This window comes from Muntiacus reevesi, chromosome 6 (genome assembly GCF_963930625.1).
Source record: "Muntiacus reevesi chromosome 6, mMunRee1.1, whole genome shotgun sequence".
Classification (NCBI taxonomy): Eukaryota; Metazoa; Chordata; class Mammalia; order Artiodactyla; family Cervidae; genus Muntiacus; species Muntiacus reevesi.
In genome coordinates, this window is record NC_089254.1 from 31581371 (window position 1) to 31599035 (window position 17665).

The following is a 17665-nucleotide window of genomic DNA, read 5'->3' on the forward strand; positions in this document are numbered from 1 at the left end:
CGTTGGGCTTACCTTGTAATGTTCAATGAAGTTCTTGTCTTCAACACTCAATTTTGGTCTGGTCCACATAGTCTAGTCTAGTAGTCTATTATTAGTCGCTCAGTCGTGTCCGACTCTTTGCGACCCCATGGACTGTAGCCCGCCAGGCTCCTCTGTCCATGGAATTCTCCAGGCAAGAAAACTGGAGTGGGTTGCCATTCCCTTCTCCAGGGGATCTTCCCCCACCAGGGATCGATCCCTGGTCTCCTGCATTGCAGGCAGATTCTTTATTGGCTGAGTCATCTGGGAAGCCTCCAACTAAATAATACAGAGGACATAAGCCTTGATGTGTTTCAAATTAATCATTCAGTATTTATTTGGTTCCTATATGTAAGATATTAGTCTATACATATAATTGCCATTTACACAAATGCATTTTTCCTTGGCAGAAAAACTTAAGAACTATTAACATTTACATGGTGAAGATCTAGTGATTTATTCAAGTTTTACTACACAAATTACTGTTTTAGAAGGACATCATTCATTTTACAATGTCTAAGATGTCATTTCCAAATTAAAGATAAATGGAGACCATGATTTAGTTATGACGAAAATTTGCAAATCATGAGGTGAGGTACCCAGAACAAAGGAATGCTTACCTAGAAAACAGATGGATCAGCTATAGCCCTTCCCACAGAATCCAGATGCCTTCCCTTAGCCACCAGCATCACTTTCATGTTATCCAGATTGTTTCTCCCCCATGTTCCTACCTCTGCAACACTCTGAAAAAGTAATAGCATTACACAATAACACTTATTGAGAACAAACAACTGTCTGCTAGCAGTATGCTGATGACAATTTAGCTTCTGGCCTCTGTGATGTCTCAAGTAGAAGCGGAAGGACCAACCCAGAATTCTTTAAGTAGTGCTTTTGGAAATCAGCCTCTAAAACTATTCTCCAATGAAGAACAGAAATGATAGGATCCTATGCCTACTAAGTCAGTTTACACGTGGCTTCTCAACCTAAGTTGTCCCTCATTAGGCAGTCAAGCTTTCTTGGAAAAAAACAAGTTGAACTATACCAGTGGTTCTATGAACTGTAGACATGGGTACATGTAACTCGATCCAGGGAGTACACTAACCACCAGTACCACAAGTATTACCAATAACTGCTATTTTTTTCTTTGTAATAATTAGCACCTCTCTTTATATATAGTACTATATTTCATCCATACACTATCTGTTAACTCTGCCTAGGGATTTATGGGAAAAAGAAATCCTAAACAATCAGGCCAGAAAATGTACATTATAAACAAACTTTTCAATGTAATATGAAATTTACAAAATTTGAATCGACTGACTTTTAAAGGATTTTTTAATAGAATTCTCATCTTCATCCCAAAGGATCAACCAAAAATTAAAAAGCATACTAAGATTTTAGGTTTAAGGGGATGCAAAACCAATAATTAAATTTCTCATTTTTGCAGTATTTTAATTAGAACTCCTCTCCAGGATGGATAGCTTTAAGAACTGCTATACATAAACGAGTCTGCAGTGCAACAGGTACAGATCCTGCTAGAGAAACATCCAGTCAGTTAATAGATTTCATGTTGTTCTCATTTCTGAATCCATTAAAAACTTCTTAAAAACTGGTTTGTACCTACTCCAGAAGACGGAAAAATGAAATGTTAAAAAAAGTTAAAATCATCCATAAACTTTCTAAAATTATAATTCACTCTCAACATGTTTATGAGACTATACCATAGAAGCACTTTTATATCCTGCATTGAAAACTGTGAAGGAAGCCAAGCTAGATATTTAACTGAGGTTTTTCTGTACTCTTTAAAAAGTTATTAGATCAAAGAATAACAAACTCTTAAATCATACTGCAGTCTATTTTACAGAAGGGATGTGCAAATTTATAGTCCAACAATTTAGATGTAAAGTCTATTCCTGGTAACCTTGCCAGTACTTTTATTAAAAAAGAGACAACAAAGTAAAAACAAACCAAAAAAAAGCACAATTGTTCATTTGATAAGTGCAAATTTGTTACTGGCTTAGAATTTTAATGAATGTGATCTCAGGCCCCAAGTTAATCTGAAACTCTGAGAAGAAAAAAAAGTGACAACAGTCCACGGAAAAGGGAGTCTGAAATAGCTAGAAAGGAGCTTTATCGTTCTTGATATCTATGTTATCAAAATTGAGGTGATCCCAAACACTGTGCTAGCTTTAAAGCAGGAATCTAGGTTCATTTTTAAAAGTTTGGTAATTCATGTTGGAGATGAGTAAATGGGTCCACACTGCTTTACAAATTAGCACATCTGTTCAATCAACAAATATATATCACATTCTCAATGTGTGAGACACTCTAAGACAGTCGCTACTTTTTTAAAACCCCCAAAATATAAGCTCTTGACTCATTTTCCTGGGGTTTTCCCCTTCTTGTAGTTAGAGCTACATGGTCTATATTTATTAGTATTTAAGAAACTCCTCTAATTTTCTTTTCTAGGTAACAGATTTACATGGTTCAAAATTCAAAGGTAATGGTGAGCCCTACTTTCCACACTAGTTCCCCAGTCACCTAGATCCCTTTCATGGAGGTAAAGAATGCTGTTGATTTCTCATGCCTCCTTCCAGTTACTTTATGTAAGAAAATATATATCCCTCCCTGGGGCTTCCTTGGTGGTTCAGACAGTAAAGAATCTGCTTGCAATGCAGGAGACCTGGGTTGGGAAGATATACTGGAGGAGGAAATGACAACCGACTCCAGTATTCTTGCCTGGAGAGCTACAGTCCATGGGGTTACAAAGAGTTGAACACAACTGAGTGACCCACACACGCATCCCTTCCTGTTGCATATATTTTACAGAAATACTATCATACTACAAATACTGAACCTTACTTATCTCAGTGGGTACTTTACACTGCCTCAACAGCAAAATGAAGAGATACCATTTCAAGTGCATGACTGCAAGCCACCCAACAGATAAACAGTCAAGTCTTCAAGGTGGGACCTGACTTGGCTGGGTGGGAGTGGAGTAAAAAAGAAAGCCACCATGCAGGGGCTTTGGTGCAAGAGGGAGAGTGGCTGAATTTAAGACTGGAGGAAAAGGCAGGGGCATGTTTCCCAAGGCCTTACAAATTCTTGGACTGTTTCAAATTGGGAAATATAATTTACATTTTAAAAAGATCACTCAGATTGTAACATGGAGGACAGATAAGGGAGTAAGTCATGAGACAAGCAGTTGTCTAAGAAATGACTGTCACAATAGGTGGCAGAAATGAAAGGAGTCTGGACAGAGGATTTATTTTGGAGGCAGTGTTGACAGGATTTGTTGAAAGGAGATTAAAAAACAGGAGCTATTTCAAGATGATTCCTAGGCTTCTGGCTTGAATAGCTGAGTTTTGGGGCACTAAAATATATTTTATTAAGTATTTTATTACTGTTAATATTAACAAATTAAGATATAAGGCACCAAATGAAGATGCCAAGTTACCAGTTGGAAGCTGTGATTCAACAGGCAAGAATTAGATAATGATAAATGAGTTCGTGGCATGCAAACAGGAGAGATAAGATCAACTAGAGAAGTTAGAGAAGACAGCCCAGTACCACTGGAAAGTCAAACAATACACAAGCAAGTAAAGGACACCAAGAAGGACCAGCCAGGATATAGGAGGAAAATGAGAGAGACTCAAAGAGCATTCAGTAGTCTGTTAAATACTGCTGAGAGGATAAGATGGAGAAGTGACTACTTGATTCAGCAATACCGAGAACACTGGTCATCTACTGGGATACAGAGAACTTTAAGTATAGAAGGTAATGCAAAACAGGTCTACAAGGTTTAGCTTTCAAGTTAAGTACAGTGAGTAGACACTGCTGATGGTAGAGTCAAGAGAGCTGTTATTTATAGGAAGAATACATCTGTATCTTAGTATAATTATTAGACTAAGTGAAAAACACTTGTGAATAAATCAACTTATGAAAGTAAGGTACAAAGCTGAGTAATTTAGTGCTTTGTATTGTAATCATTATGTATGAAACTATGCCTAAATTGAAAACCCATTCTCCACTTGGTTTATCAGGGAAATGTTATCAGCAATATATCTAATATCAAATTTTGGGGGCAAATAAACACATACCATCATCCTACTTAGATCTTCCCTTCTTTCTCTAAAATGGGTTATACCATATGTACTGTTTTACCAACTGTGAGAACTTGAAAAAAATTTTAACATCCATTTTTAATTGGTGAAATGGCATTTTGGCATGCTTCCATCATTTGGGGGGCATCTGAAACAATACTTCAATAAAATCAACAATACCTGAAATGTGGTACAAAACATTTTTATAATACATTTAAATGAGAAATGTACTTGTTTACATTTATAGCTCCCAATGAACATGATGACCCTACTCAATGTAAAACCAAAAAAACCCACTATTCTTGAATCTGTTATTTAACATACAATTTAAGGAAATGAGTCCTTCATTCTACTCCAGTTCTGTATGATGTCAAGTTTATTTATTGGATTATCTTAAACTAGTTATTTCCATCAATTAAACCTACATAATTGTCCTGATTTACTGGGCAATTAATTATCAAATCACTCTTATGGGGACACACTGCTCCCTTCTCCTGGTGCACTCAAGGTTTTGTTTGTGCCCTCCAAGAATTTGTTCCCCCAGTCCTGTGGAAGTTTTGTAATTTAATCCCACTGGCCTCCCAAGTCAAATTCCCTAGGGGGTTCTCAGATTTCCCCAGGTTGGGAAATCTGTTGTGGGTCCTAGAACTTTCTTAACAGTACGAGAATTTCTCTGGCCTAATTATTCTGCAGTTTGTAGGTCGTCTGCTCAGTGGCTCTATGGTGCGACTGATGGTGACCTCCTCTGAGAACTTATGCAACAGGTTGTGACATGCCTGTGGGTGTCCAGGAGTCTGGGTGACAGTTTGGCCTTAGGCCAAACAACAGGGAGGGAATACAGCCCTGCCCATCAACAGAAAATTCAATTAAAGATTTATTGAGCATGGAAAAGACTCTGATGCTGGGAAAGAGGGCAGGAGGAAAGGAGGAGACAGAGGATGAGATAGGTTGGATGGCATTACCAACTCAATGGACATGAGTTTGAGCAAGCTCCGGCAGTTAAGTGACAGGGAAAGCCTGGTGTGCTGCAGTCGATGGGATCGCAAAGAGTCAAACACAACTGAGCAACTTAACTGAAGTATCAAATCTTCTAAAAACTAGATCAAACCAAGAAAAGCGGCATTGCTTCCTAGTTTTGTAGAAAAATGTCACTGATTCCCAAGCACAGTACTCAAGTTTAAGGTGGGAAGGGTATCAAACATTAGTAGAGATCACAGGAAGTAGAGCTAACATTTGCTGACCCTTCAATCTTGAAGTTATGATTCCACATTACAAGATGGGATGAGACTACATGGCATGAAAAATATTACAATAGTTTTGCAGCAGGAAATCAGGCAAGCTACAGAACATAAAAGCACCAGAATTTTATTGAATGAGGCAAAGACTGAGAAACAGTAGCTGAGACAAAGTTTCTGGGATAATCAACTAATAAGGCAGTAAGGACACATTTCGTTTTCAAATGTCTTTTTTCCTGTCACAACATAAGAAAATCACTCATTTTACTAATCTGTGTGATGATGTTCCAAATTTTTGTGATGTTTATTGCTTTAAATAATACCTATTATATCTTTTGCACTGACTTTCCAATATTACTAGTTAACTCTTTCATAGCACTTTATTTGGGTACATAGTACCCAAACTTATCTAAGCAAAAACTGAACATTTCTGTTTTCAAGGTCTTGCTCTTATAGACTATTTTGGCCACTATAAGACCTGGTGATAGGTAACTAACACCTTAGGAAATGCTTATATGGGGATTTGCTTAGTAACATATAATAATTTGAAAAATGTTTTAAAAAATTTTATTTTGAATGAAAAATCTGCTAAATAGAAAGTCTTAGTGGAAGAGAATAGGTAACAAATTCCTACATCCTGAACAAGGGTACACAGAAGGATGTCAGAAAACAGACAACACCACAGAATAACATCTTAAATAATGATTTTATTAAACATGGGAATGGGGAACACTTCATGGTTGATGTTGAGTGCTTTGAACTACGGTCCCAGGCCCCTGGGGATTTGTTCTTTATACTTTGTTGAAAGTGTGAGAAGCAGAGCTGTAAATGAACATAAGGCATACTGAATTATGGTAGCTAACTAATGTTCATTATGGCTTTGTTTTAAGGTAATATGATTATATACCATAAAATGTCAATAAAGATATTACTGGGATTTATTATAAAAGGCTTTGTTTAAGATGTTGACTTCAATTACCAACCACTGGAAACAATGACATTATTAGAGTAAAAGAAAATTACTTGGTAGTAATCATTCATTTCATGGTGCACCACTTCATACCTTGTTTGGCAATATAATTATACCATTTATTAAAAAGCAAAAACGTCTTTCACCCAGTGCATGATTTAAGAGCTAATATAATGTGTATTTGGCTACATTTTAAGATTTTTGTCCATTCAAAACTGAGTCCTTTACGTAAAGCATCATGAGAAGCTCTTTAAAGGGAGTACATTATCACTTTAGAGTGTATCTAAATATAAATATCTAACTCTCCAGGTTTCTCTGTCCATGGGCATTCTCCAGGCAAGAATACTAAATATTGTGGCTCAGCGGGTAAAGAATCCACCTGCAATGCAGGACATCTGTGTTCAATCCCTTGGTTGGGAAGATGATCTGGAGAAGGAAAGGTACCCACTCCAGTATTCTGGCTTGGAGAATTCCATGGGGTCGAAAAGAGTCGGACATGAGTGAGCAACTTTCAGGCTTCCCTGGTGGCTCAGAGGGTAAAGAGTCTGCCTGCAATGAGGGAGACCTGGGTTTAATCCCTGGGTTGGGAAGATCCCCTGGAGGAGGGCATGGCAATCTACTCCAGTATTCTTGCCTGAAGAATCCCCATGAACAGATGAGCCTGGGGTTGCAGATGAGTCCATGGGGTTGCAGAGTCCCTTGTGGCTCAGTTGGTAAGGAATCCGCATGCAATGCAGGAGGACCTAGGTTTGATCCCTTGGTTGGGAAGATCCCCTAGAGAAGGGAAAGGCTACCCACTGCAGTATTCTGGCCTGGAGAATTCTACGGACTTTCGCTTTCACTTAGATTAAGTATATCAACACACTGAAGCTGATTTTTAAACCACACTTCTTCAACAAATACAAAACTACGTGGATAGTAAATAAGTCTAATAAAGCATTTCATTTGATGCATTAACACCTAATGGTCAAAAAAGATAACCAGGTGCTTGAAAGAATGGCCTGACAACAGGGTGCACACAACTAAAGCGCAGATTAAAAAAATGGGATAAGGTTAACATCCCTCCCATATACCCACCAAACAAACAAAAAAAAACAAGTTAAATTGCTCATAAAGGGCTCTCCAGTGTGCTTTCTCATGACAACTTTCTGCTATTGAGTCATGGAATGGGATCTTTCCATAAACTTGAAAAAGAAGACACGATAATCAGGCTCCTTCTTTTATTTAAATTTACCATTTACCTTTCTGAAATCAAAACAAAAACAAAACATATTTGTGACTTCTATTACAAGCATCTTCTTCACGAAAGGAAAAAAAAAACGAAGGGAGAAAAACATAGGAAAGCAAACAAATACCACATACATTTCATAACTGCATGTTATTAATCATACTTAAGACTCTTGGCAATAGGTTTTTCATTTTCTCAGGTCATTGCATATTATCTGAGGACAGAAAAGGCTTTGGAACTCAAAGCATTCAGAAGCAAACCAATTCCTAAGGAATCCTTTTGTAAGAGCGGGGGGTAAGTGCTAAAAATGATGATGTTAAGAGAAAACTATTAAAAAAGAAAATCCCACTTTGAGAAAGCAGGCTAATGCTGCTGCTACTAAGTTGCTTCAGTCGTGTCCAACTGTATGACCTCATAGACGGCAGCCCACCAGGCTCCCCCGTCCATGGGATTTTCCAGGCAAGAGTACTGGAGTGGGTTGCCGTTGCCTTCTCCAAACAGATGCTACATATGATATTAAAAAACTGGAATTCTTCCTAATTACTGTTTTAAAGTTTTGATGTTTTTACAAGAATACACACTTTCCAATCCCCTCAAAATTTTAACATCTACGTACCAGGCTGTAAGTTCCCAGACACTGGGTTCACATTAACTGATTCATTGTCACAAATGTTAACTTAAGCCAACGTTCTTAATGGAGCATGAAGAAAACAACTTTAAAACAATATTTTCAGGAAACACTTTTATTACAACATTAATAAAAATTAGGGTCTATAGTTGTTGGATAAAGTGAGCAGAAAGATAAACATGCGCAAAAGGTAAGGTCTACTTTTGCTGTTTTTACTTCAATATTAACTACTAAGGTCTAGCTAACCTTACAATTACACTTCTCTCTCCTGCTGCGGTAGAGGTGAAATGAGATAATTTTTCTTCATCTTAAAAAAGCCTGTAAAAGAAGAAAACTTGGTGGTGGGGGGGGCTATAAAGGGGACAACTACCTTTTTGGGGGAGGGGATAGAATTCTCTACCAATAACCATTTCCCAGCCATACTCTGCTTTCAAATTCTAACCCTAATACTCTTTTGTGATTGCTTCCCCTCAAATAATTCTAAAACCTGAACACTCTGAGAAAAATGTTTATATAGCATGTATTTATTTATATAATTGCTTAAACTATGGACTTAAAAGTTCTATATAAGTATGCAATGCCCAGTACTTACTGATTAACTGTTGATGAAGACAGGGCAATAGCATTTTGGTTCCACCATCTAGCTCAACTGCAATCAATTAAAGAGATTCACGAAGAATATGCTGGTTCTAGATCAGTCCCAAAAAGCATGTTTTGGGTGAGCCTATCAACTAAAATAGTAAAAAAAAAAAAAAAAAAAATTAGGTTGTTTGGTGGCACATAAAAGTACTTAGTATATGGGGGTAAAATAATAAGATTATCACAAAACAAGAAATGCATTTTTTTCTCCGTAACACGTAATTTCAGAAAGGATCAAGCTATTTTTTGTCCCTAGTGAATGAAGGGAAAAAACTTGATTTTCACACCAAATTTTACAGCCTGACAACTTTAACGATAAAGAACGTAAACAATATTTTCCTGAACCTTAACTAAGTTCTCTAAATCTTAACCTAATAAATGAATCTTACCACTACAACATCATAGTAAAAAAGCTAAGTTTTTGGTGTAACATCACCAGTTTTGAAACGTTTAAGTGATGGTAAACTATTCACATCACTAAATAAATATTTTAAAAATGCAGTGATATTATTTGAAACATAAATTTAAGGCCCCAGCTCAAAGGAAAAAAATCTGAAGTAATGGAAAACACGAAAATCCTTCACTAAAACATTTTTCTGTTTGTAAAACTTTTAACACAATGCAAGAATGTTTTACTTCAAATGGAGCTTAAAAGCTATAAATGGCTGTCTTTCGTGAACTCGAAGCAAAGGTAAAATCAGTGAAGATAAAACATTTTCAAATGGTATTATTCTAAGTTTAAAATACTGAATACTAGAAAGTAATCCTACAGAATTCGCATTTTGTCAAATATCCCAACGAGTAGCCTCACCTACTGTCAGAAAGAAGGTGCACAACAATGAATCAAAGTTACGAGAAAATAGCCATTGGATTTCAATTTCTAAATTAAATCAGGGAAATGGAGTCCTTTTACACTTCATAGACTTATCACCTCTCCTTTTTTACACCAAATTATTTGTATTCTAAAAACATATGCTGTATCATTCAACTGCATATAACAGCATTTCGTCACTTCTACCCTCAAATCTACGCCGCAGATTCACTTAAGATTCTCAAAGTCTATTTCAAAGGACGAAGATTACAAATTTTAAAAACTTCCTCGAATCTCGGCAAAACACAATTCCTATTTTGCAGGCGCATTTTCCTGTTCTCCGTCGGTTTAGGGTTGTCTCCCCGCACTCCAGGTCCCATCTTTCCCTTTTCTAAAAGACTCAGGCTGACAACCTGAGTTGTTCGGCCGACAACCTGAGTTGTTCGGCCAACAACCCCGATTCCCTCCGCCTGGGCCATCAACAGCTGAGCGAGAGAGAACCCCAAAAGATGGGAGATTTGAAGACACAAAAAGGTACGAGGAAAAAACGAGCTGCGGTGGGGTGGGGCGAGACCCGCCCCAATTCTCTCAATCTCATCCAAGCCCACCTCTCCTTCGCTAAACCAAAAAACCCCGAAAAGATAACAAAAACATAAGAAAGGAACCCCCCCCCCCGCCCCCCAGAAAGCTAGGAAGGCTTCCTTACTTTCCGTGTTCCCGGGCCCGATTCCCTAGCCAAGCTCTCGGCCCACCCCACCCCCAGGGGTCCCGGCGCCATTTAGCTCTTCCAAAGCCGCCATTTTCCGCCCCCGCCAGATCGCTAGCTGTGCCTCGGCGGCAACTAGCTACCGTTCTGCGGCCCATGCCACCGCCGCAGGCCCGGCCCCGAAAAGGAGGCCCTGGCCTGAGCTTGCGGGAACGGCAGCTTCGGCGTCACGAAGGCCCAGCTCCGACCCCGCCCGCGGTGCCCGAGCGTCGGCAGCTGGCGCCGGCCGGCGGGAGCAGGCGGGCAACAAGGGGGCCGGACAGACTCCACTGGGCGGAGCGGCCCTGGAGGCGGTTGGGACCTGAAGGTTCTATCGCACTTACTTCCTGTTTTGAGTCCGGGCACTTTGGAAGAACCAGGATGGAGGCTCCAAAAAATACCAGGATGGAGGAAGCAGCCACGGGCAAGAGTGGCTGCAGCTGGAGTGAGCGAGCGCGACAAGCCACCGGAAACGGAGCTACGGCCGCGCCCCGCCCCCAGTCCCCGCAAGCTCCCCCGCCCGGCCTCCTCTCCCTAGGGCTGGCCCTGCGCGCCGGCTGTTGCGTCACTTCCGGCCAAGTCGGCGCGCCAAAAAGTGCCTCTGGATATTGGCGCTTCGGTCTCGGTCAGAGTAGGGGTTGTTTTCTGCTGTTTTCTTTACCTCGTACTAGGAAATTTAAGTACAGACTTCCCCGTTATTGATACTGTGTAGGAGGGCAGTCTTTCTTCGGCGCAGCTGTGATTCTTTTGGCCCGGGAACCGTTGGCCCTCGCGAGCCTACTTTCGTAATTACCTAGGGCCACAGAACGGAGGGAGCCGCCGTGTGGAACGGCTTGAAAGCGGGGTCTGGATGCAGAGGAAGGCCAGGAATTTTGTGTGTGGCTCTTCTGACTGGGTCTGCCCTGTTGTAGGCGCGTAGACGTGTTACCTGTTGAGCTTGTGATGCAGTTCTTGGTGAAATGTATGCTCTGTGAATGTAGGAAGATGGTGGTCTGCAATGCACAGTACACCTTACAAAGCCCGGCCCTGACACGCTGGTTACTCGTTACCGGCGAGCTCTCAGGAAGAGAAATACTCGGCCCCGCTCCCAGAGTCATGAACCTGCCAGAGAACCGTCTCGGCAGAAATTTTTGTTTTCAAAGAGTTTCGAAAATGAGTCGTCGAAACCCTGTTACAACTCTTGTGATTCTGACCTCATTTTGTTTATAAAACTGGTTTATTGTGCGCTGCTTTTCTCTCACTAGGGGGATGAGAGGAGTTCAGAAATGAGATTTGAGAAATTTCTTTCGTCCAGTACGTATGTGTAGACTCACACTACATGGACACAGTGGAAATGTCAGCATCAGTTGTAAAGGTCAAATGAAGGCTTTCAAGATGTGAATCTAATCAAGTCAGTAATGCTTGCTTTCTTTTCCTCTATTTTTCACATTTTAAAAAAATTTGTTCTATATAACTGATTTCTTTTGAATACAAAATATAGTTGAAAGACTTCGTGGAAGTGACACTAATTCTTTGAAGAAAGTGGAAGAAACTATACACAGAAATGGATTTAGATAGATAAATATTTGTTTAGATTTTAAGCCAAAGGTACAGAAGTTTCCTGTAGTCCACATTATCTATTCTTTGGGATAACGTTCTCACTCATAAATGTCGCATTTCATTAAAAAAGTGGAAAAGGAGATACCATCACACACCGATTAGAAGTGTTAAGATCAAAAACACCAAGTGCTGATGAGACTTTGGAACACTAGGGAACCTCTCATTCATTGATGCAAAAATGGTCCAGCCACTGTGGGAATCTTTTTGGTGGCTTCTTACAGAACAAAGCATATTCTTAGCCTGTGATCATTAATTACTTCTTGATATTTATCCGGAATAGTTGAAACTTTATGTCCACATGAAAACCTGCAGATGAATATTTATCTGTGATCCTTTTGGCCTGGGGACTGTTGGGCCTCACGAGCCGACTTTCGTAATTACCTAGGGCCACAGAACGGAGGGAGCCGCCATGTGGAACGGCTTGAAAGCGGGGTCTGGATACAGAGGAAGGCCGGGAGTTGTGTGTGTGGCTCTTCTGACTCAAGCAACCAGGGTATGCTTAAGTAAGTAAGTGGATAAACTGATCCATCCTGTACAATGGAATATTATTTAGTGCTAGAAAGAAATGAGCTATCCATGAAAAGACAAAGGAATGAAAGAGACGTGGGGGAGGGAGTCTTAAATGTATACCGCTAAGTGAAAAAAAGTATCTGAAAAGGCTACATATTGAATGATTCCAACTATCTGACATTCTGGAAAGGGGGAAACTATGGAGTTAATAAAAAGATCAGTAGTTGCTAGGATTTGAGGCCAGAGGAAGCAAAATAGGCAGAGCACAAGAGGGTTTTTTAAGGCAGCAAAATGATTCTGTTTAATGCTATAGCAGTAGATACATCGTGTTATGCGTCTATCAAAACCCATAAAATGTATAACACTTAGAATGTAGCAGTAGATACATCGTGTTATACATTTATCAAAACCCATAGAACAACCTGTGGACTTTGGTTGTTAATGACATGTCAGTGTTGGTTCATCCTTTGCAATAAATGTACCACTCCCTTGGGGGATGTTGATATTGGGGGAGAGTATTCATGTATAGGGTAAGGACTGTATGGGAACTGTCTGTACCTTCCCCTCAGTTTTGCTGTGAATCTTAAATGATACCCCACAAAAATAAGGTCTAGTTTAAAAAAAAAAATGAATTGAGTTTGGGCAAGGTTAGATAACATTTTTTGAGTGCTTATGTATCATTTAAGTGATTTCCACATATTAAATGGGTTTAACATTCACAAGTGCCAAAGCTTCAGTATAGTTATTGTAAATGATTCCCATTTTGGACAAGGATCAAATAAGTGAAGGAATGTGTCCAAGGACACACAGCAAATAAGTGGCAGAGTCAGAATAGAAGCCTTAGCTCCAAGCCCATGCTCTGTACTACCGTCTTGCAGTTCATAAAGTACATTTTGCAAGTCTTTTTATAATGAAAAATTATTACAACCAGTTTCCAGATTCTTTACTAAACTGGAAGATGGATATGTCTGACCATTTTTCAAAAGTAAGTGTCAGGAGCAGCATTTTATTGCCTCTAACATTATTACCAATTTGTGGTAATCTTGGCATCCCCTGTGGTTATGGCTGGTATCAGTTTTTAAATGAGTATATAACCATAGGTAACCAACACCGTGAGGCAGGGTCTTGTTGTGGTACAGATTGTGGAGTCAGACCCAAGTGTGAATCTTGACTATGTTGTTTAGCAGTGGATATAGTACTACACATCTCTAAGCTTCACTTGCTTTTGAAAAGTGGAGATACTAAAATACCAGAATGATGTAGGTAGAATGCTTTGCACAGAGCCTGTCATATGTTTTAAGCACTTAAAAATGGAAAATAATAAACCTCTGAACCAGAAAAGCAATTAAATTACTGAAAGTAGAGTTCTAATGAGATAATAATTATGTGTATAAAATTGTTAACATTATCATTTAGGAATTGGTTCTTAATTAGCTACATTTTCCACAAAGCATAACCATAGCAGATTCTTCTTGGCTGAGGCATAAGACAGTGGTATCTAAATTATAATTGCTACCCATTCTCTCCTGAAAAATGTTAGGTTAGTCTGCATTTGGCTGTTAAGTCCCTAAAAAAGTCAAGTTCATCCTCGTAATTTTTCCTTTCTGGGCGAGTTTCCTTCATAACTACCTTTCCTCAAGGTCAGTTGGTATTTACTCTGGGAAAACAAGCCTTATTTTAGTATCAGTTTAACCCATAACTTTAAAAGTAAATCTATAGTAGTAATATCTCTTTAACTTGCCTAATCAGTGTAAGATAATCCATAACAATTTTAAACCTGGAGAAACTTTCTGCAATTAAAATTCTAGGTATTTCATACCTCACTATTTAGTAATACCTAGAGAATGCATTTGGAGAAGGCAATGGCACTCCAGTACTCTTGCCTGGAGAATCCCATAGATGGAGGAGCCTGGTAGGCTGCGGTCCATGGGGTCGCTGAGTCTGACACAACTGAGCAACTTCACTTTCACTTTTCACTTTCACACATTGGAGAAGGAAATGGCAACCCACCCCAGTGTTCTTGCCTGGAGAATCCCAGGGACGGGGGAGCCTGGTGGGCTCCCGTCTATGGGGTCGCACAGAGTTGGACACGACTGAAGTGACTTAGCAGTAGCAGAGAATGCATGAGAGTTTTACTATTATCCTAGTAATTACCTAATTAGGAATGAAGTGTTTTGTAGAAAAATCTGGAGAAATAGTTTTTTCACAAACAGAAGGTATTATAAAAGTATAGGACACTTATGGTATTTACTTCATTTGCTAGTTATGATTAACTCTGTTGGACTCCAGATTTTTTATAACACTTTCATGAACCTCATCAGCAATAGAATATTGATGAAATGACCTTTCCTTTTTGAAAGTTTGATAGGTTGGTATGTTAATATAAAAGTGGTTCAAATACTGAGAGGCAAATTCTATTGTTTCATGATTTTGTGTTCTAGATGTCATGATTCAGGAAAGAGATGTTTGCAATAACTTTTGTTAGCAAATGAAAAATATTATTACTGAGTAGCCCATTTTCTTTCTACACAGTCTCTTGAGTTCTGCTAATACAATGGATGTGTATACATTGGAAGGCCTTCCAGAATTTCTGGTGAGCTGATGGGAATTCCTATGCTAACAGAGAAATGAGCAAACTGTCCCTACCTAGGCCCACACATCAGACCCTTCCAAGTCCTCTTCTGTCTCAGATTTTGTCATCTAGGTCTTTCTATGGGGCTTAGGGGACCCCATCTCATAACTCCTTCCTACCCTCCAGTTGTGTCAGTGTCTCATCTCTATACTTCTTTTAATCTGTCAGCCTGGTTACCACCACTCCATATCCTCTTCACTTCATTTTCTTTTGCAGTCGGTCTTTACTGAGGCCTTTTAATGGAACATTAGCAAAAATTCATTCCTCTTCTACTTAAGAGAATGGAGAACTTCAGATCCTCACAGCAAATGAGAATAAAAGTTTTCATTCTGTTCTTGAAAGTTCTGTGGGCAAAACAAAACAGAAACAGTTAAATTACTTTACTAAAACTGGGAGAGTGTTTGTACCCAGATTCAAATATCTGTTCCTTTATAGTCTGGCTTTGAAGGGAGAGGGACAATATATTGGCAAGTTCAGTTCAGTTCAGTCGCTTAGTCGTGTCTGACTCTTTGTGACCCCATGAATCGCAGCACGCCAGGCCTCCCTGTCCATCACAAACTCCCGGAGTTTACTCAAACTCATGCCCATGGAGTCGGTGATGCCATCCAACCATCTCATCCTCTGTCATCCCCTTCTCCTCCTGCCCCCAATCCCTCCCAGCATCAGGGTCTTTTCCAATGAGTCAGCTCTTCGCATCAGTTGGCCAAAGTATTGGAGTTTCAGCTTCAGCGTCAGTCCTTCCAATGAACACCCAGGACTTATCTCCTTTAGGATGGACTGGTTGGATCTCCTTGCAGTCCAAGAGACTCTCAAGAGTCTTCTCCAACACCATAGTTCAAAAGCATCAATTTTTCAGTGCTCAGCTTTCTTCACAGTCCAACACTCACATCCATACATGACCACTGGAAAAACCATAACCTTGACCAGACGGACCTTTGTTGTCAAAGTAATGTCTCTGCTTTTTAATATGCTGTCTAGGTTGGTCATAACTTTCCTATATATTGGCAAACCAATCAGCAATTGTCAGTTTGGTAAATTCTAAAAAGGATACAAATGGAGTTCTCTGAAGGTGAACTTCATGTAGGGAGTTCCAGGTTAGCCTTTCTCAGGAGACACTTCAGCAGGAACTGGAAAGGTGAACAGGGGACAGGAGGGAAGAAGGCGTCTGTTCAGCTAGTGTGGGAAAGAATGTATTGGTAAGGAAGTATCTGGCCTATGATGTTTATAAAATGGTGAGAGCACAGTGCTGGTAAGTAATCGATTTGGTCTCTCGCAGATGTTAACTGAGTTTAACCCCCTTCCTCTAAGGCTGGGACTGGGCATGTGCCCAGAGGTGGCTGGACCATCTGTCGCCTCTGCTTTGTCCTACAGCTTCAGTTTCTCAACCTCTGGTACAGTACCTTAACTTAGCAGACACTTAAAATGTTTGCTGAGTTCAGAGATACTTGTGTCTTACACCTGAAGATCAGAAATCAGATCAGAAATCTAGCCATTTCAGTTCTTTGGCACATGCTAGTCATGTTATGCTCAAACTTCTTCAAACGAGGCTTCAGCAGTACGTGAACTGAGAACTTCTAGATGTACGAGCTAGATTTAGAAAAGGCAGAGGAATCAGAGATCAAATTGCCAACATTTGTTGGATCATCAGGAAAGCAAGGGAAATCCAGAAAAACATTGGGTTCATTGACTGTGTTAAAGCCATTGACTGCATGGATCACAACAAACTGTGGAAAATTCTTGAAGAGATGGGAATACCAGACCATCTTCCCTGCTTCCTGAGAAACCTGCATGCAGGTCAAGAAGCAACAGTGAGAACCGGACATAGAACAACAGACTGGTTCCAAATTGGGAAAGAAGTACCATAAGGCTGTATGTTGAGTGAGAGTCACTCAGTCATGTCTGACTCTTTGTGACCCCATGAACTGTACAGTCCACAATCTGGAGTGGATAGCCATTCCCTTCTCCAGGAGATCTTCCCAACCCAGGGAACCCAGAACCCAGGTCTTCCTGCATTGCAGGAGGATTCTTTACCAGCTGAGCCACAAGGTAAACCCAAGAATACTGGAGTGGGTAGCCTATCCCTTCTCCAGCATATCTTCCTGACCCAGGAATTGAACCAAGGTTTCCTGCATTGCAGACGGATTCTTTACCAACTGAGCTATCAGGGAAACCTGTCACTCTGCTTATTTAACTTATATGCAGAGTACATCATGTGAAATGGAGGGCTGGATGAATCACAAGCTGGAATTAAGATTGCCTGGAGAAATAACAACCTCAGATGTGCAGATGATATCTCTTTAATGGCAGAAAGTGAAGAGGAACTAAGCCTCTTGATGAGGGTGAAAGGGGAGAGTGAAAAAGCTGGCTTACAACTTAACATTCAAAAAACTAAGATCATGGCATCTGGATGACAGGTAGATGGGGAAATAGTGGAAGCAGGAACATTTTATTTTCTTGGGCTCCAAAATCACTGTGGCTGGTGACTGCAGCCATGAAATGAAAAGACACTTTCTCCTTGAAAGGAAAGCTATGCCAAACTTAGCATAT

The 17665-nt window shown here is 39.9% G+C and overlaps 1 protein-coding gene across 5 annotated transcripts in view; it reads right to left on the reverse strand.

The window, feature by feature from the left end:
• The window catches only part of DMTF1 (cyclin D binding myb like transcription factor 1), a 45642-nt gene extending 34787 nt beyond the window's left edge, over positions 1 to 10855 (reverse strand). For 3 of the 5 annotated variants that reach the window (XM_065939895.1, XM_065939896.1, XM_065939892.1), the window contains exons 1-3: positions 10722 to 10855; positions 8775 to 8913; positions 639 to 761 (exon numbers count right to left, since the gene is read on the reverse strand). The gene's annotated coding sequence lies outside the window, so the exon portion shown is untranslated. Of the gene's footprint in view, positions 1 to 638; positions 762 to 8774; positions 8914 to 10338; positions 10683 to 10721 lie in introns of those variants that run through there. The other 2 variants (XM_065939893.1, XM_065939894.1) reach the window with 2 other exon arrangements.
• Between the last annotated feature and the right edge of the window lie 6810 nt (positions 10856 to 17665).